At 48.8% G+C, this 19754-nt stretch overlaps 1 protein-coding gene across 9 annotated transcripts in view; it reads right to left on the bottom strand.

The window, feature by feature from the left end:
* Window positions 1-19754, bottom strand: part of LOC132682848 (uncharacterized) — a 127349-nt gene that overhangs the window by 8369 nt on the left and 99226 nt on the right. For all 9 annotated transcript variants that reach the window (XR_013549969.2, XR_009611888.3, XR_009611886.3 and 6 more), the window contains one exon: window positions 9698-9797. The gene's annotated coding sequence lies outside the window, so the exon portion shown is untranslated. The remainder of the gene's footprint in view (window positions 1-9697; window positions 9798-19754) is intronic.

Below are 19754 nucleotides of genomic sequence, written 5' to 3'. Positions count from 1 at the left end.
AGCGTCATCCAGCCACACTGGGATGGCAAAGCTGGAACCTACCCTGTCCTCTCCCACCTCAGGGCCTTCCTCCCAACTTTTGCCTCCCTAAGGACCTCAACTACCCCAGGAGCATTTTTCAGGGAATGTAAGATTTCTGGTGTTCCAAAATCCTGCATCGATTTTAACCAAAACCTTTTATCTCGTTATTTTCTACATTGGCCTGCTTATGATCACTACACACTTGATGGGGTCAAGCCAGCTAATTGTTTAGTCTTGTTTTGTTTTTTTTAAGTCACAAAATGGCCACTCGGTGCTGGCAATCCCAAGTACATGGCATTTATCTAAGCTGTATAACATCAGAGGTCTCAAATCAACAAACTGTTTTGCCGCCTGGTACTTCTGGGAAAAGATGACAGCAACAGGAACACAGGGGGTTCCCTCATCAACCACCTCCCAGGTTGAACAAGAGTCAACACAAACTCGTTCAGCCTCGGACACCAGCCCTCAGTCTGGCTGGCTCCGTGGGGGGCGGGAGGGGGGCTCAGGGCTCCAACCCCACTCCAGATCCTACTCCAGTCCGTCTGGGAGTGAAGCTCAGGAATCTACCCCCCCACCCCATCCCAGGGACTCTGATAAGCCAGATTTGGGGACCACTGCTTTAAATCCAGGGCTCTGTTAAACACTGACATTCCTAATGAGCCTCAGAGCAGCAGGAGTCCCATACGGCTTCAGCATCTTCAGAGGCAAATTCCATCTTGCCCACGTGGCGGGTGCTGCTGATGTCCAGCACCACTGCTCCCACGTACAGAATGTCCTAGGCCTGGGGGCTTCCTCGGGTCAGGAGCGGGAACAGGCGTGTGTCAGCTCGGTGTCAGGGAGCGGACATCCTCAGGAGCCCCCACCAGCGGCACAATGGAGTTGGTGGACAATACCTTGCTCTCCTGCCCCACAGAGCAGGACCCTGGTGGACAGCACAAGCCTTATTGGGCCCCTCCCCTCCCACCTCCCCAAATCCAGCTGTGCTTTGGTGTCTGTGTTAAATGCATGTAAGGGCACCCACGTGCTGAACAGGTGTATCTTACCACGTTCCCATGGTCACTTTCAGCAGGGCGGGCCCAAGGTGAGGGGAACGAGTCACCTGCTCTCAGATGCTGACCCCACTCTTGCAGGAGCAGGACTGCGAGCGCCTCCCGAAATTTTGCATCCTGGGCCTTCTCATTCGCTCACCGTTCTGATGTGCAGGGAGTGAGAATACACAAATCAGGCAAAACAACCCACTCCAAGTAGGTGTTTATTCTAGAGTGTGTCGTACTTACGTTTCTTCATCGCTTTTTCATAGACACTAACCCTCTAAAAGGAAGACCCTTTGGCCCCAAAGCTCCAAGGTATTAGGATCATTCTGCACAGTAAGTAGTCACAGATACTGTTATAAGCATTTAAGACAGCATGTCTACTCTAGGACAATGGCAAAAATAAACCTGAATGCAACCTGGGAATTCTGCTTGCTTTAGCCCATCTTGGCTGATACCGTCCAGGTGGACTTCAAAATACAAACTCCTGGTCAAGGAGGGCTGCCTGGCCTGCGGAGCACAGCCCCGGAGTTTATTAGCACAGTTAATATTGCATGCAAATAGATTTCCCCGCTTCTGTCATGCCAGTCCATTAATTCAGCCCCTTGTCTGCTACATCTTTATCCTTGGCAGGTTAATCCTGCCAAATGCCTTTGCTGGAGCACATGTCACGCTGTGCCTATGTCCAACAATGCAATTTTGCTAATCCTGTTGTCTCAGCTTTGTGGCCCTGTCTGGCCAATCCAATGGTGGAAAAAGTGCATATGAGGTTTTTTTGCCAAGATCTTTCTCCTACTCTGGCACCCGCCCCTTCCTCTTCCTCTTCTTTATTAATTTTTTAAATTTAAATATGGTTTCAATTAAATGGTTTGAAAGTCAACCACAGTGTTTGGACAGCTGCCATTGCCAATGTCATTCAGCAAGAATGCCGAGGCTCTCAGCGGGCCTCCAGACTCCTTCCAGTAGCTTCGCCCGGCTGCCAGCCGAACGTGGTAATGGGAAGGGTTAAACAGGAAAATCTGCGAAGCGTCTCTTCTTTCTCCTAGGTTCTCCAAGGCCTGAAGATGACTGAATGGAGCAAATACATCTCGCCCACCATCTTAACGATGCCAACCTCGTTACGGCGTAGTGGGATCGTTAACATGGATTATTAGAACAGGTGCACCCCTTCCTGCAACCACCTTTGTCTGCTAGGCACCTGACATGGGGACAGCACCTCCAGGCCCCACAGTGGACCGCTCCTCCTGTCCACGGCCTGGTGGGGTTAAGAACATGGGCTTTATAGTCAGATCTGCCCAGGTTCAAATACCAACTGGTCTACTTTCTACCTCTGCAGCAACTAAGGCACATGGTATCACCTCTCTGGACTCACGTGTCCTCATCTGTAGAATGGGCATGACCACAGCACCCAAAAGATAGAACTGCTGTGAAGATTCAGTGACTTAATATACGTTGATCACAATGAATGAGGCTGGCACACACATACATGTAAGTTTATCTTAGCACAGATTTGAAATTTGTCAAAATGGACTGCCACCTGCAGCTTACTATAGTACGTATCCAAAGTGCATGGTCGAATTCCGCACGGGCATGTTTTTTAGGGTCTCCAGATGTAAATTCCACTCTCTGGCCTGCTAATGACAGAAATCTGGCTCTACGGAGACCTTTGTAAGTGCCCCTACCACTGCTCTCTGTGTTATCCCTGGCCGCTGTGGCAGGTGTGAACCGTGTTCCAGGTGGATGAACAAGGGTCTGTGGTGAGATTCCCAGTGACTCAGTCCTGGCTCTGCTCCCACCTGACCCTGGGCGAGGCGTGCAACCTCTGAGACCCTTCCGCCACAAACGGGAGTGTCGGTTCTACAGTGCAGGGTTATTGTGAGGGTTACGGTCAAAAGCACAGGCGAGCCAGTCGGCAAGCTGCTCAACACGAGCTCAGGGCCCTCCTCATGGCTGGTAAACCACAGACCACCCTGGCTCGTTTCTTTTCCCGAACGCCCTCAGCTGCAGAGTCCCTTCTGCGTAAGTGTGCACTTAGCCTTCTGGTCTGAGCCCTAAGACTTATGAGTGGGTTTTCTTTCTTCATTTACTTTTACTTCTCTGATGAAAAAATGCTTTTATCACATAGGTAGGTACCCCTAAGAGAGAGAGAGAGAGAGACAAAGAGAGAGAGAGAGAGAGAGAGAGAGAGAGAGAGAGAGAGAAAGGATTCCCCTAAACAGTTTAAGGCCGTTATAGAAAATACATACATTTCCTCAAGGTGTTTTGCTTTATCTAATGATCCAAATTCAATGGCCATAGGGTGTTTAAAATGCTCTTCAAAGATTAAAAATAATTCATTAAGTCCAGCTGGTACACATATGAGGAGACTGGCATTTTCACTTACTGTTTTGTAGAGTGTTAACTGCCTTCTTCCTTGAAAATAATTTAGCAATATAAAACAAAAGTCCTTAAAGGAAGTAGAATTGACTTGGTAATTCCTCTCATAGGATTTTATTCAAAGGAAAGAATAAGTATGCAAAGATGTTTAAGCACACTAACTGCAGAGTTACTGAGAGCAAAAAGGAGAAAAATCTAAATGTCCCAAAGTTGTCGGTTGAATAACTATGCAGCAATTTAAAATGAGGACAGTGGGGTGTCTGAGTGGCTCAGTTGGTTAAACATCTGACTCTTAATTTTGGCTCAGGTCATGATCTCAGTCACAGTTTGTAGGTTCAAGCCCTGCATCGGGCTCTGCTCTGAAAACGCAGAGCCTGCTTGAGATCCCCCACCCCCCGCCCCTCTCCCATGCGCGCTCTCTCACTCTCTCTCTCTCAAAATAAGTAAACTTAAAAAGTAAACTGAGGAAAGGATACGTATATTAAAGCGTGTGGGGAAAAGGCAGTTCCACGTGTGCTGCCCTGTGCGTAGGAACGAGTGGTGTTCGAATGACGGTGTGTATGTGTAGGTTTCAAACTGCCCCTGTGTTAGGACAAAGCTGATGTGCACTCTGATGTGAGCACTTAGACCCTTGCATGGTAACCTTGAGAGCAGAGGGCTAGCCCTGTTTGGTCCTGATGCATCAAGACAGGGTTTTGCTCTTGATGTAAGGAGAGGATTTTGCTACCGAGAAGAGCTACACGCCTCCCTTGGCAACGAGGCCCCAACCACCACCTATTCTTCCCAGATCCTGCTGGATCTTCTAGTAAATTAAGTCCAGTCATTAGCGGAGGACTTGCTGTGTACCCACGACCAGACCTGACACTTCATATTCATTATCTGCTTGAGGTGAGAGAGTACTGTTTCGCCAATTTCCTACTTTAAGAAAACGGAGAAATAAAAGTACTAAATTATTAAAATATAGTAAAATGGAGACTTGGAAGCCACAACTAACTTACCCAGCCAGTGGCCGCACAGCCCTGGTTTGAGCCCAGAGCTGCTGGCTCTCGGGGCCCTTAGGCTACAAAATACATCTCTGGCACGATCCCAATTCTTCTGCTGGCATCTGAGTCAAGGTAGACCTCCTGAATTAGCAACTCTCTTTCGCATTTATTTGTTCCAAGTTACAGCTATGCCAAATGCAGTGTTTTTCCTTTTCATTTTAGTCGTTCACAAATCCTATACTTAAGTTTCAAGGGGGGTGAGGAGAATATGGCACAAACCCCCCACACAACCCCAAGACTCTTTTTCTGCAAAAATTAGGAAATTCTAGCATCCAGCACGCTCCAGTGATTCATTAGAAAAATCCTATACACCTCAAGTCGACCGCACAGATCTTAATCCGGTTTTCGTTTGCCAATCTCTTGAATGGGTTTGTAGCACTTCACGTGATTGAAACATGATGGAATCGTGCCATTTGCAGAATGAGCAGTTGTGACTCTGGCCTCCGTGGCTCCGACGAGGCCACCGAGGCACAGCCGTGTGTCGCCTTGGCGAGAACTCCTGCTGAGCGGGCAGTCCGCGGAGCCCGGGTCTCGAGAGAGTCACGCTTGCCCAGCAGAACGCAAACGTCCCCGAGCTCTGCTTACTGCACAAAAGGCAGCACCGGCTTCCTGTTACGTTTCCTCTGGCAGGATCGATCCCACATCCCAGCCAGACCTGGGGCCCCCGCTGGCGATTAACCTCACAGAGGCGAAGCTCCTCCTGGCACTGGGCCGCTGTAGCTGAGTGCAGGTAGGGGGTGAGGGGCTGGAATAAAGGCTGGGAGCAGAATTAGAAGCACATGACGTGTCTGAGGAGGCCGCTCCCTGCATGTGCTGCAGGAAGCTTTTTTTTGTGGTGGAATCACTGCCAGAAAATTCACTTTTGCCACGCATGCTATTTAGCATCATGGAGGGGGTTTATGATTTCTTCTTTTCTACGGTGAGAATAGCTAGTGGTGCTTCCCTGCCCTCCCCCCCTCCCCCCGCCCCATTCCTTTTTAGCTAAGTGAAAGTTGGCTGCATCCAGGATCTCTGGTGGCTCTAGGGACGTACTCAGCACTCACTTCCTGTCAGAGGGATAGAGAGTGCTCAGGTTTCTCTACTCCAGAAGATTTAACTGACAATCACACGATTTAAAGAGGCCTGTTTTTGACTCTGCTCTCGGGACTCTGCTTTTGTAATTCTTCACTGAATTTGAAGATGCTTGAAGGCTGCTGGCATTTTTTTTTTTCTAAGTTGGGGTGATCTCATTTACTAGGTTTGTCTCAGAGGGGTGTGAGAGGATGTGACCCAGGGAGGTGAAAGTCCACATGCATTCAGCAGAGGTGGATGCGACTTCCCTGAGACACTAAGAGTTTCCAAAAGGGTTGTCAGCTCCTTGTCTTTCCTAAACGATGCGGCTTGTAACTATTTTAGGGTCCAAGCAAAAGGCAGAAAACCCTTGCTTTAAAGAATCCCTCTACACAGAAGCCTCTGCTGATACAAAAACCACCTAAGGAGTGACTTCAAGAGAAGAAGGAAGTTTCTTCCTTAAAAGGAAGTTTCCTCCATACCTTAAAGACCACGTTCGCGGCACATTTCATTTTCGGGCCATGCCCGTTGTATAAAGAGAAGTCCATCTGCATTTATCTCTGAAAAGGGATTTCTTTTGAAAAAGGACCTCCCTCCCCGGCAAGCCCCGAAGACATATTGACAACAGGAGGATTAAGACACAACGACAATAGGGGGATTATTTCCTAACCTGGTGTGTGACAAACGCCTATTAATAAACGAACAAGCCGGTCCTGTCTCCGTTTTCTCTCAAACACAAAGCCCCATCGCCCAGTGACCAGAGCCAAGGCGTGCACGGAGTTGCTGAGCTCTCTCCCCGTCCTGCCGCTGGCCCAGGACCCGGCAGAGGACCCCCCCCCCCCCCCCCCCGCCTGCCTGAGCACCCCCGGCCCCGACGGAGGTGGCCGTGCAGAGGGCCGGCCCTGTCACCCCGGGCAGGTGGGTGCTCTCCGCTCCTGTCTGTCCCTCCTGCTGTCTTGCCTCCTGTCATTTCTGTTGCAGGCGACGATGTTTCTTGCCGGACAAAATATATGTTGGAGAAGCTTGACCAAGCAGCTTTTTCTCAAGGAAAAACGGAAGCTGTTGTCTGAAAACCCCGACCGGCGCGTTGAGGCTTCAAAGGCCTGGCTGGGCAGTTCTGGTTCTCAGCAGAGACCTACGTGTTTCGGGAAGTCCTGCTCCCTCCCACAATTCCTGGCCTCTGTCACACCGGCTTTGCATTCTCTTCTCTCCAGGACGTCTCCCAAGAGACGATCTCTGAGAAAATGCAGCAACTGACACAGTCTTGGAGGAAGAGAATGTCTTAATGAAAGGCGGCTTAACCCAGGAGCAAGGGGAGGTTCTGCTGGACGGAACGAGCTACCTGTACACGAGCACCAAACGCTCCGGAGAAGATAACGGCAACCGGCTTGAGAGAGTGATGAGTCACCACCCGTCCTGAGCGCGCAGCCCTCAGGAGGGGACACACTGGCACACACAGCACACCTGGGCTCGCCCACCTGCGATGGCCACTGCAGCGTCACGCGCACAGTCTGTTAGGAGACCAGCCAGCCGCCATTTAGAGATCACTAGCAAACTCGAAGGACAAATCACAAGTCTGAATCTTTCTGTGGTTACTAACAGCTTCCGGGGGCTGGGAGCAGTCGCCTCCTGGAGGGTCCACTCCCCCAGATTCCAGGCCTAGGCACATCACTGGCATGACTTTTGTAGTGTGCCATTATCGGAGTAGCTCAGGGACCCACCGCTGTTAGCCCCGGGAGGAGCCCCAGATCAGCTGGATTTGGGAATTCCTGTGGAACTCTGGGCCCTGGTGCCACACCTCTGAGTCCTGGGGGCAGGGACAGCTTTCTTGCAGGTGAAGGGGCTCACACGCCTGGGGTAGGGGCTTACTCAGAGGAATAGGAAGGTGGGACGGACCAAGGCAGAGGGTAGAATTCAGGGGGGTCCGTGCAACTTCCTTGGGAACATCATTTAAAAAAATTCTTTGTATAATGATTTACGGATGAAACTGAATGAGGAATACTTAGACAAATATCCCGGAAACTTCAAATAAAGCACTTCTGAAACCCTAGGTATCTTAGTGTACGTAGTTAAAGATACTGTGAGAAGAGGTCCATCCAGGACATGGAAAGATCAAGAGCCCCTACCCCTGTGGATGTGGATGTGGATGTGGATGCCGTGGAAAGGTGGACGTCAGCACGGATACAAAGATGCAGCCCAACCCTCACAGCTGTGGCCCCATCTGACCTCACTGCATCCAACAGCCTTATGTCCACATGCTTTCACACCCTGTGCCTCAGTTAAAAAAAATTTTTTTTAATGTCTATTTATTTTTGAGAGAGAGAAAGAGAGTGAGAGAGTGCATGAACAGGGTAGGGGCAGAGAGAGAGAGAGAGAGAGTGACAGAATTCAAAGCAGGCTCCAGCCTCTCAGCTGTCAGCACAGAGCCCAGCACGGGGCTCGAACCCAAGAACCGTGGGATCATGACCTGAGCGGAAGTCAGACGCTTAACCAACTGAGCCACCCAGGTGCACCCCCCGCTAAAAAGTTTTTTTTGATGTTTATTTTTGAAGGAGAGAGACAGTGTGTGAGCAGGGGAGGGGCACAGGGAGAGGGAGACACAAAATTCGAAGCAGGCTCCAGGCTCTGAGCGGTCAGCACAGAGACCAACGTGGGGCTCGAACTCACCAACTGCGAGATCATGACCTGAGCTGAAATCGGATGCTCAACCATCTGAGCCATCCGGGAGCCCCTGTGCCTCAGTCTGCTTACCGCTAACATGGGAATAACAATACTCTTGAGCCCCCAAATTGGACATCATGTGTCTTGCCCACAGCCAGGCTGCAGCCAATGCAGAACGCCTCGTCATAAGGCACAAAATAAATCCTGCTGACCTGTAGGTACTGCTGAGCTTCTCCATCCTTATTCTGGACACAACACAGGATGTCCAGCTTCCTTCATTCTACAAAAAATTCCAGAAAATTGTCACCCTCATACTCACTCATCTACAGACTTAGCAAAGGTAACGTTCGGACTCAGCTGAATTTCACGGGGGCTGGCTTTCTTTACACCACCTTATCATTCATTTGCTGTCTTAAGTCTGGGCTGGAAAATTTGGAGAGGGATGGTGGGCACGACTGGCAGGGAATTCTCCCCTGCACTCGCGTATTTTTTAAGACACACTGACAGGGTGCAGCTAACATCACAACACCTTCAAGTGCCTCTTAGCTCTCATTTGACACAATGCTTCTAGAGGCATGCTTTGATGGGTCTTTCAAGCCTGGATGGCAAGAGGATGAAGAGTTTCCTGTTTCAAGGCCCAGGCACTTTCCTCCTTCCCTCCTCCCCTCACCCCCAATTCTCATTCTTAGAAAGACAACAAAATAAAAACCAGGTAGGGTGACAACACAATACTCTTTAGACAAAGCACCAAGCCCACAACCTAGCTGATGCCATTCCTCTGTCCCCTCACTCTCAGAGGCAACAGTCTGGGGGCAGAGGAGGAGAGGGGAGGGCTTTCAAGGAAAGCTGAAGAGAAAGGGCTGGAAAGAGAAGAGCCTCTGCAAAGCTTGTCTTCTCGGTCAAAGATCCACCCTGACTTCTGCTCCTCTTGTCCTCAAAAGCACCATAATGGATCGCAGTTTGTCCTCACGTTGCCGATAGGGAAAACTGAGAGAGTGGGTCTTAAAGCAAACTTTTCTGGGAGCAGCCTATTTATCTTTACAAAAATTGCAGGTTGGTAGGGGCTAGACGTACTTTGTGAACACTCTTAACTTGACTCTGAAGCAAAATTTGCTTCGTACTCAATGCTTTTTATTTCCTTTACACCTACAATGGTTTCAGACCAGCAAGGTGAAGGGGTAATGAAAAATGGCAGCTTGTCCACTGGCAAACATTTCCAAACACCACCTCTGTTACCTTTTCCAGTTTTTAGAACCATGGGCAGCTTATGGAGGTGTAGGAGACAATGGGGGAGCCCTGGAGTCAGAAGGTGAGGGTTACCATCACTTACTGCTGTATGACCCTGGGGCACTCACTCATCTATCCCAAGCTCCAGCTGCATCACGAAGAACACGGAACTGGATTATTATAATTGAACAAGACAAGATGTCCACGTGAGGCTTTGCCATTTACGAAATCCAGCCCCCTCGGCCCCCACCAATGCCTAAGTACATTTAACTGTAAAACACCGCTCACCTTTCGTGGTTGCATCTGAGTGTCTGACCACGGAGTACTCATCAAGTAGAGGGCAGTGTGGCTGCAGTTCAGAGGGGACTCCCACAGAGAGCCTGGATACCTGGGACGGAAGGGTAAAGGTCAATGAGACAGATTGCCAACGACTGGCTGACAGTTTCCTCGTCGGAAATAGGAACTAGAATAAAATAGGAACTAGAATAACACTTCTCCTCCTTGGCTTTAAGAAGGAATAAAAGGGGGGCGCCGGGGTAGCTCAGTCGGTTGAGCGTCCGACTTCGGCTCAGGTCACGATCTCACGGTTCGTGAGTTCGAGCCCCGCATCAGGCTCTGGGCTGATGGCTCAGAGCCTGGAGCCTGCTTCCGACTCTGTGTCTCCCTCTCTCTCTGCTCCTCCCCCATTCATGCTCTGTCTCTCTCTGTCTCAAAAATAAATAAACATTAAAAAAAAAAAAAAAAAAGAAGGAATAAAAGGTAATCCACAGGCTCAATAAATATTCACAGCCATCATCATCACCATCATTGGCAACTCATCAATATGCACCCTAAGATCACAGAAATAACCCAAATGCCACAGTGGGGAGGTCCTACAGAGCTCTGTCTTAGGGAGCCCTGGAGGAGTGATGCACACTTTGGAACCTTCCTTCTAAATAACGCCCCTGGACTCAGAGTTCATTAAGCCAAAGGATAATAAGCATGTTGGTCGAACCCATTATGTTCTTGGAAGTGTTTTTCTCCAATATCAAACAGTAGGAAGAAAAATTAAAAAGGGTCAAAGTAGAGGCATCCAGTTGATTCATAGCCAAGGTGGGCAACACGGTGTTCAGGTGTTTCTATTGTCAGATCACAGAAAAATAATGGAGAAAGGAAACATTATACAATTGACGTTGGTAGGAGAGCTGGACAGCAATATTGAGAAAACACTCTGATGCGCATGAGGTAACTGTGCCCTTGTCCCTGGAGGTTAAGTGCTGTCCTTCGTTTCTGCCACACACTGACCCCACCATCCCCGCTGAAATCAGGGGCAGGGTCCCCACCAGCATGCCTAGCCTACAGAGCTGGCCACCACACAGCTCTCCAAGGCAGTGCATGCTGCCTCCCTACCGTATTTCTCACGGCCTCAGCAGAGGGTCCCTGAGCCTACTCTGGGGATGGTGAGGAAGTGGGTGTGGGGGGCACGCGTGGTAAGTCTACTCCAACCTCCCAGCCTTCCTAAGCCTTCGCTTCCTCCCTTCTGCATTATGCTAGGGAAGTTCTAGAACCTTACTGGATGTAGAACCATTGAGTCCAACCTACAGCCAGTCAGCAAAGAAATCTTCTAGAGCCACTTCCAACTGCTTGAGCTAAAACACATAAATTCAGAATTTCTCTATTCTACCCCCCTTAGCCTAACACCCTTAGAATCCATTCGCGGACATTCCTCAGGCTTTCATCAAAATGTAATTTAGCAAAATCTTACAATCCTTTTGGAGGAATGTCCCTCCTGGGCTCTCCCCACTCCTGGGCCTTGGGGACCCGATGCCACTCTGCCCACCGCATGGAGGTGGGGTCTTGGCTGAGGCAGGGCTCCCGGACCCCACCTCTTTCTGCTTCCCTAGTTACCTCCAGTGTTTTCCACTTGTGGAGACTGTTCTTTAGGAAGCAAAATTTGCTGACTGAGGTGCTCAGTTCTATGTTGGTGTTTTGCCAGGGATTTCACTTTGATTGAAGAATTAAAGAGTCCTTCTGATCATGAAAGGGTCTCAGAGGAATGAGCCTGAGGAAATGCCCTGGAGTTCTCTGGCCTGATAGTCCTGCTTTTCAGAATTTCCTCTCAAACTGTCTTTTGCAGCCTGGGCCTCGATAGTCACCTCCCAGCACCATACACTCCCCCCTCTCTCTTCCCTCCCAATGTCAAAACATCGTGAACTGTTATCAAAAAACAGACCGATTTCAGGTCTGCTGAGGAGGGACAGAGATGTCTGGGCAAGCTGGCACAGCTTCTGGAATGCCACCTTTTCCCAAGCCTGACTGCTGGGTGGTCCAGGCGCCCTCCGCACCTCTCCAAGACCCCTGGGGAGGAAGGTGTCATGGCCCCAGTTTTTTGTGTGAGGAAACGGAGACGTGGCCTCACCTGTGTGCTCCCCCACATCTATATGTGCCCCAGGTGACTGAGAGGGGAGAGAATAATGCATTCCTCTGGACCCTGGAGGGGAGTGAGGTGAGGAGGGAGAAGGGGCTCTGGGTCAGGCACGAGGGAGAACCTGGGCTCTGGCCACAGACCTCCAGACCCCCCCACATTGCCAGAAGGCTGCGCCCTTCCTTCTCTGGACGATTGGCGATGTGCCTACTCTCCACGGCTTTGCCAAATTCCCTGGATGCAGAAGGGAGATCGACTTGGGCCATTCCCTTTATTTCTGCTTTAGAAGCACCTCCTTAAACTTCAGTTTTGAAAAGCCTGGAATTGGCAGTGAAATGAGCCTTTCAGATTATCTAAGAATTTAAAAACTTAACTGCTTCTGAAATGCACTTGAGAAAGTACAGGCTTCCTACAGGCAAAGCAATCCTCTATGTAGACTCAGCTTTCGGACATCACGCGTGACACTTCCAGACTAGTTACTGACCCAAAGGAAACAAGGTTAAAACTTTCAGCACCAGTATATAAGTATAGTGAGAGTGACTTAGCAAGTAAGCTCAATTCTGAGTTATATTGGGAGACTTTCTGAAAAATAAGCTTTGGTAAGACAGCTGGGACCTGGGGTCAGACGGAGGCTTGATTCCTTTCTCTTGGGAAAGTCGTGTGGGCTCAGTCTCTTCAGGGTAAAATGGGAAAGGTGACCCCCCCCCCCCGCCCCCCCGCCAGAGTTTCATTGCGGGTCCGATCCAGACACGCACAGGGTGTAAACACTACTGGCTCACAGTGAAAACGGTTGAGCCCGACACATCTGGTTTTATTTTCCTTGCCCTTGGGACTCACCTAGGTCACAGGAAGAGAATCTTGTTTCCACATGTCCCAAGCATTCCCGCACGAGTTCCTTTCTGATTCAGCGAGTGTCTTTCTGAGTCTAAGAAGACTGGGTTGGGCACTACCAGATTTGGTAACCAGTGATTTCAAAACAAAAACAAAACAAAAACAAGCACAGACCATGTAAGCACCAAAGTCGAGTTAATCAGCTGGCCTCTGCTACCTTGAAGGGAAAACCAATTTAACCCGCTAGACTTTGAACAGGGACACTTCCTTCACAATCACTGCTGGACAGAAAGAAGTGTCGTTACCTACACAACCAGAAAACCAGCCAGCAACCTTCAGTTAAAGCTCCTCTTCTGAACAATGAGGGGGTAGGTAGTGAAACCAAATCCTCCCAATCGAGCTGAAGAAAGGATCTTCGTGAGGAAGATGAGGACCCAAGTCCCTGGGGGACAGAACTCCACTGGTGCTCGTTTTTGTCCTGCTCTTCAAATTCACCCCACACCGGGGCTTCAGGATGCAAAGCTGCAAGGGCAGCGATGTGCAGGGAGAAATGAGAGAACAGCACTCAGCCTGTGGGTTCTGCGGTGTCTGGTTTCTGTCAGGACAGAACCGAGGAGGAAGGGGACCGACTCAGGTACAACTGTCGAGACCTGCGGGAAAGACGTCAGCCGGACCAGAGGCTTGGCCCCAGCAATGCAGCTGCCCCCTTCCTTCCCACGGAAACAGAATCTGCCTGACGAAGCATCTGGAATGCACACAACTCCTCCTCTGAGCCGACTCAGCTCTGGAAATCATCTTTGATGCTTTGAGCCTCATTAACAACAAAGGGTCACCTTATCTTGGCCTGATTTTGTCTTTGGTTCACTTTCAATTTGGGTTGTCATGAACCGAATCAGTCAGAAAGGGATTATGGAAGAATCTTCCCTGTCCCTCCTCTCTCCACACACAGACAGCACCCCCCCCCACCCTGTCCCCCATTCCTTAGTCCTTGCTGCTGTGACTAAATCTATAAGCGCACAAGTGCCATTAACTGACATTCATCAAAACATTCTCCATTGTTCGCAGACATGAGCGGCCGAGAGGTGGAAATTACTTGGCATTTCATTTTAATCTGTATTGAAGACTTGCCTGACAAAACATATTAAGTGTAAGAATTGCCAGCTTGGGAATGAAGCTATGTTTATGGCTCACCCCGTATTTTTCTTTCCTAAAGGAAAGGAAATGACACTTCCCCATCCCTCCCAACCTTCTGCGGCTCACCGGCCCCCACCCCACCGTCATCTTCCACGAAATCTTAACGTTTAATTTTCCTTCATGAGTGAAGCTTTTGTCGGTGGTGTCAGTAAAATTATCACAGACACCCTGCCTCTGTGCCGGCGTCTGAGATTAAAAACACCAACAAGCAAACACCAACAAAACCCGAGCGACTCCGCCTTTCGTACGGTGTTATCGGCGGCATCTCCCAGGGGAAGGTCCGTTGTGGCGTCTGACTAACTGCAGACCACATGAGCTGTGCGTTTCTCTGCAGAAGACTGTCCCCGAACGCTTCTGACAAAGAATGGATGCCATGCTAATGGATGCGCATAATTACCAAGGGACAACGACTCTCCCTGCCGGATTGGGACAGTCGCCATTGCCACGCGGCATGTAGAGCGTGGGCCACTAAGGTTCGTTTTCGTCGGATCCTCAGGTTGGCACTTGGATCTTTCAGGATGCTTCCACACCGTATCAGAAATAGATAACTAAAGAAGTAAATAAATAAATAAAAATCAAGGCTCTCAGAGATGGAGCGTTATTTTTTCTTTTCTTTCTTTCTTTTTTTTTTTTTAATTTTTGCTCTGGTCTGTCTCCCTGGATTAGTTAGGAGGCTGCCTTGGGGCGAGGCACAGCGTGAGCGGCCCACACTCTCTGTGCTGCCGCCGGCCCAGGTCAGGCACAGGGATCCGGGAGAAGGAGAATCGGTAGCAGACCTGTGCAATGGAGGCTGGGGGGGGGGGGGGGTGGAGAATCTGGGTCAGCAGGGACTCACAGGGACACTTCGGCTTCGTTTACCAACCTCCCGACGCTGCAGAGTGCGGCTGTCCGGGTGTGAGGAGGGTAGAGAAGCCCTCTGTGCTGTGTCGTGTTTTACGGTGATTGGATCTGCACCCGGGGCCATTTCAGAGTTCTGCTTCTTGGTGAACTTTCTGTTTCCAAGCTTCTGGCTTGGCTTGGCTGAGCTTGGTGAGGGTCAGGTGGACCAAAGTCTCTCCAGAGAGGCCTCTGTTGTCCCCCATCTTGGCTGATGTTCATTTCAGCCCTTCCACCGGCCTCTGCCATTCCCAGGATTTTGGAATCAGGAGTTGAGAGCAGAGGAAAGGAAAGGAGAGAAACACTTCATGTCCTCCCTTCGTGTCCTCAGCCAGCGCTTCTCCGGGTGGCTCCGACCCCTTCAAACTGTGAGTCCTGGGGATTCTGGTCCCAGGCCACAGCAGCCCACAGCTCCCATGTCAGGGTAAGGGTGCCAAAACCTTGAGGTTCATGCTGGGGGCAATGGGGAAGCCTCCACCTCGTGAAGGCAGGTGGACCGGTGGCCTGGCTGGCTGTTGTTGTTCTGTCCCACCACAGGTATCAAAGTGGCTCCACACTCCCACCCCTGTCCCCCACCCCCACTCCCAAGCCCCAGCCAGTGAGTGGCCCAGGTCAAGCACGGATGTCCAAGACAAACTTGTCGAATGAGCAGGTGCATCAATGAATGGGAAGAAACCATCCATTGTGCAGAGCTCCCCACTCTCTCCTTGATCTCTGCAATACCCTTGGCTTTGCACAGAGCAGGGTGAGGAAGGGTTTGTGTTCTGTCCAGTCACATACGCTAGAACACTGCTCACAGCTACATTTATAACACAAGATCTCAGGCTGACACCAGAGGAGAAGAACCAGTCAGGCTGGCCTGGGGCTTGTTACCAATCAAGCCCTGAACAGATGTAGCTCTTTCTGCCTCATTCCCAGTCCAGGCTACCCTACCCCGATGCACTCCAAAAACTCACACCTTAGTAGCCCAAAGGTATGACCTTTTTCATAAGGTGTGAGGAAAATAACACCTACCTGGTTTCCAGTCATAATTTCGGTCTGTCACCTTTTGATTTGTAAGATAAATACTAGAAGAGAGACTTGCATGCGGTCCAATTTTAGGGGCAGATGTGAACAGAATGGTAATTACTTGCCAAGAATTGCAGCAAATCATTTGAATGAACTACACAGTATAGGCACATAATGGCTAGAAAGATAAGTATCTGTTCTAAATCTGTTCTACATAGTTCTGATTCTTTGTCATATAAAAATGACGTTAAACAAATAACAATGCCCTATTCGCTTCCGCTTGAACAAACTAAAAGTCTTTTTCTTCAGGAAGTAAGTAATTGGTCAGGTTATAAAATGAACTCTTTCTCAGTTCTTTGATCCAGTTCTGCTGATAAGATGCACACAACTCTGTTTTGTCTCCCGGAAACTCCAAATGACCTAGCATGTCTTATAGATCATCATTAAGGAGCTCTTGGGGCCCTGCTGGCACCCACCCCCCATACCCATCTTGGATCCAGCCCAAGGGAAAAGATGGAACAGGCAGGCAGCCCGGGCAGAGAAGCATCAGGGCACAACCCACAGTCAGAGAGGACATTCACCGGGGGGAGCTGGGTGAGCGCCCGAACCATTTCCCACTCTTTTTCACATTAGCCTGTTTGATTCTCATTACAGCACTTGTCACCAGCTGCAACCATGCGCCCGCAGCTTTATTTACCAGTGTGACACAGGACCGTCCACTGGCCGTAAGCCCCGTGAGTAGGGATTCAGGTCGGAGCTGTTCACCTCTGTGTCTCTAGCTCCTGGCATATAATAGATACTCAAGACATACTTGTGGGAAGCGATGTTCTATAGAACTGCCCACGCCCCCCTTGATGGCGGCAGTACCCCTGGCTCTGCATAGAGCAGGCATGAGGAAGCAGGTTCGGAGATTCTCATCAAAGTTGAAAAAGAGCAGGAGGGAACCTAAGCTCAGAATTAGGGCTAAGATAAGAGTTGTAAGTTAGAAGGATGCACTAAGTATCACGGTTAGAAGCCTCAAGACCCGGGCATCACAGCCTAGAGACAACTGCTACCTATCTATGATGATGTCCCAGGTCTGCATTGTTACAGACGGGAAGTGACTGCAGAAAGACAGGAAGGGGAGGAAGGGAAGAGACGCTGAAAGGAATGAAGCCAGGCACTAAGCAAAGAGCTCACAGAGGCTGCAAACTGCGTGATGCTGTTCAGAATTTATAACGTGCCTGTGGGAACAGGTGAGAATGGTGCACGCCAGCGGAAGCCTTGTGCCCTGTAAGACAGACACAAACCTCTTCAGTTCCAAGGACAAGAAGCCGTTCTTTGAACACTTCATCTTCCAGATCCAACCACGTGTAAAGAACATAAACTGACACACACATGCTGCATTTGCCACAAAAGCTTTCCCTAACCTGACTCATCACTGACAACCTAAGTATGCACCAAGACTCAGACCTAAGACGGGCAGCCTTTATCCCAAATTCACTGGACTGAATGTGACCATCTCTTCTAAGTCTTGTTTACAATTTTTTTTTTTTTTTTTTTGCATCGCCAGTGATGTTCACTCATAATTCTCAGCCTTTCAATTCTTCAGCCAACGTTTCAGTTTAAAAATGTAACCTGCTGGGGCGCCTGGGTGGCTCAGTCTTGATTTTGGCTCAGGTCATGATCTTCTGGTTCATGGGATTGAGTCCCGCCCGCATTGGGCTCTGTGCTGACAGCATGGAGCCTGCCTGCTTGGGATTCTCTCTCTCCCTCTCTCTCTCTGCCTCTCTCAAAATAAATAAATAAACATTAAAAAAAAAAATCAAAAGTGTAACTTGCTAACTATCAGCGATGGAAGAATGTTTGGATAGCCTAAGTGATTTTGCTGATGTAGTGGCCTTTAGTCTCATGAGTTTTTGTATCTCTGAAACACTTACAAAGGGGAGGGACAACAGGTTTCAGGCTGAAATGGCTGCTTTCCTATTCTGAATGAGTCCCTGGATACTGTGTCAGAAAATGCCTACTGTGTGCTCAGTGGTGACACTACAGAGCGGAGGCTGAGCCCTGGCACACACTGCCTGGGCAGTGAGGTCTGCCAGTCACTTTCAGCCAAAAGCCATGCCTGACGCAGCCACACTGTGGGGTGACAGGGCTCTGAGCTCTGTTGGCCATTTGCCACTAGATGATCCTGATCCTCTTAAGAAAGATTATCCAAAAGAAGGCTGCAATTATTGATCGAAAACTGTGTCTTCATCTAATCATGACGACACATCAGTAACACCCAAAATGAGAGACCTTTTCCGTTCTCTTAAAAATGCCAATGCCAGGAAGGACAAGGCAGGCTGAGGAACTGTTTCGGATTACAGAAGATCAAAGACACATGACAGCCAGACACAAGGAGCACTGCTGGACTGGATCCCAGATGAAGGAAAGAAGTTGCTCCAAAGGCTATTACTGAGACAAACAGCACAATTTAGATATGTATTGTATCATCTCATCAACACAATACTACCACAACTGTAGCGATACAATGACATTATATCAATCTTCAATCTCCTGACTTGGATAACTGTATTTGGCGATGTTTTGAGGAAACACAGCCTGAAATATTTGAAGATAAACTAACTCTCAAATGGCTTGGGGAAAAGACGTGCATGCATATATGTATGGGTGTGTGTGTACATGTGTGTGTGTATGAGAGAAGGAGGGGAGCAAAGGGGTAAAGCAATCAGTCTGGGTCCAGAGTACCTGGGGGTTTCATTGCACTGTTCTTACAATGCCGCTTTAAGTTTTACATTTTTTATTTTGGAAGGAATACATTTTCATTTTCTTTTTTGCTTTCTATGTTGAACCATGTCACCTGTAAATAAAGGCAACTGTGAGATCTTCTTTGTCATTTTTTGAGTCTGAAAAAAGTCATACTTGAAGTAACTGACATCACATTTAGTGTCAATTTATTTACCAGGGTATTTCTTTAAACTCCAATATTATACGATCCCAGTAATTACTTCACGTACAACATAATCTTGAACTGTTTTAATTTGCTCTGTCTTGCTCAAAGCTGCTTTGGGAGGAAAAATGGTATTTTTGTTTTATATGGAAATGGGTAACACAGATGGTTTTACAATGTGGCTTAAATCACATAATGCCCTTTGGCTTTTTAACTAAGTCAGAAAGATAAATTCCTAGTAGTTAATCAGAGCCACTTCCTGCTCCCGCCCCTCCTTGGCAATTTGGGGGGCCCGTGTGGCCAGAGGTCCTTGGGAAAGCCTATCTCTCGTATACCTTTAGTCGCCAAGGGGTATTCACTTCTCGCAGGCAAGGTCAACACAAACGTTGCCTATTTGACACGAAAATATCCTTCCTTCCATTGAAATGGCAGATGATCAAAAGGATACGAGCAAGAATATTTTGCTTGGCACGTGGCCTAAAAGTTCTAAATTTATCTCTTCTATTTTTACTTCGTTCTCAGATTGGATTAGTTACTAGGCAACTGAAGTATTTAATTTCATTTGCTAATAGTTACATTTTAATAGAGGCGGCTAGTGGACACGACCAATCCTGCCAATGCAAACACGGCCCAACCCCCAACCTCCACTGGGCAGTAGGCCTGACTACCTCATTCTTGTGGCAGATAAACACTATTCATACGCTCACGTTTTACTGACTCGACGTTCACATACCGGAAAGGGGGATGTTTCTTTTGGAATTACTTAGATTAAAAATATTTTAGTTACTTGTTTTTCTCACTCCAAAAGCCACCTGTTTGTGGCATCCTAAACCCTCTTTAAACTTGTGGTTCACAGCGGCACACCAAGCACATAGGTCTTCTTCCCCTCACCAAGAAGGAAAAGCAATCCTTAACAGCAGAGAAAGGGCACCATCAGCACCCCAGGTGTATTGATAGGCGGGGTAGGTTGATAGAAAAATGAAAATAGTGAAAACTACCCCAAACAAACCTAGCACTAGGGTTGGCAGAGGTAAGACAGTCTTCCAATAGGGAGCTGGAAAAAATCCAAATGTGGAGAGAGGGCAGGTTGTTGGGAACAC

Source organism: Panthera onca, chromosome C2 (genome assembly GCF_046562875.1).
Source record: "Panthera onca isolate mPanOnc1 chromosome C2, mPanOnc1 haplotype 2, whole genome shotgun sequence".
In the NCBI taxonomy this organism is placed as follows: Eukaryota; Metazoa; Chordata; class Mammalia; order Carnivora; family Felidae; genus Panthera; species Panthera onca.
This window is presented reverse-complemented; position numbering and strand designations above follow the sequence as displayed.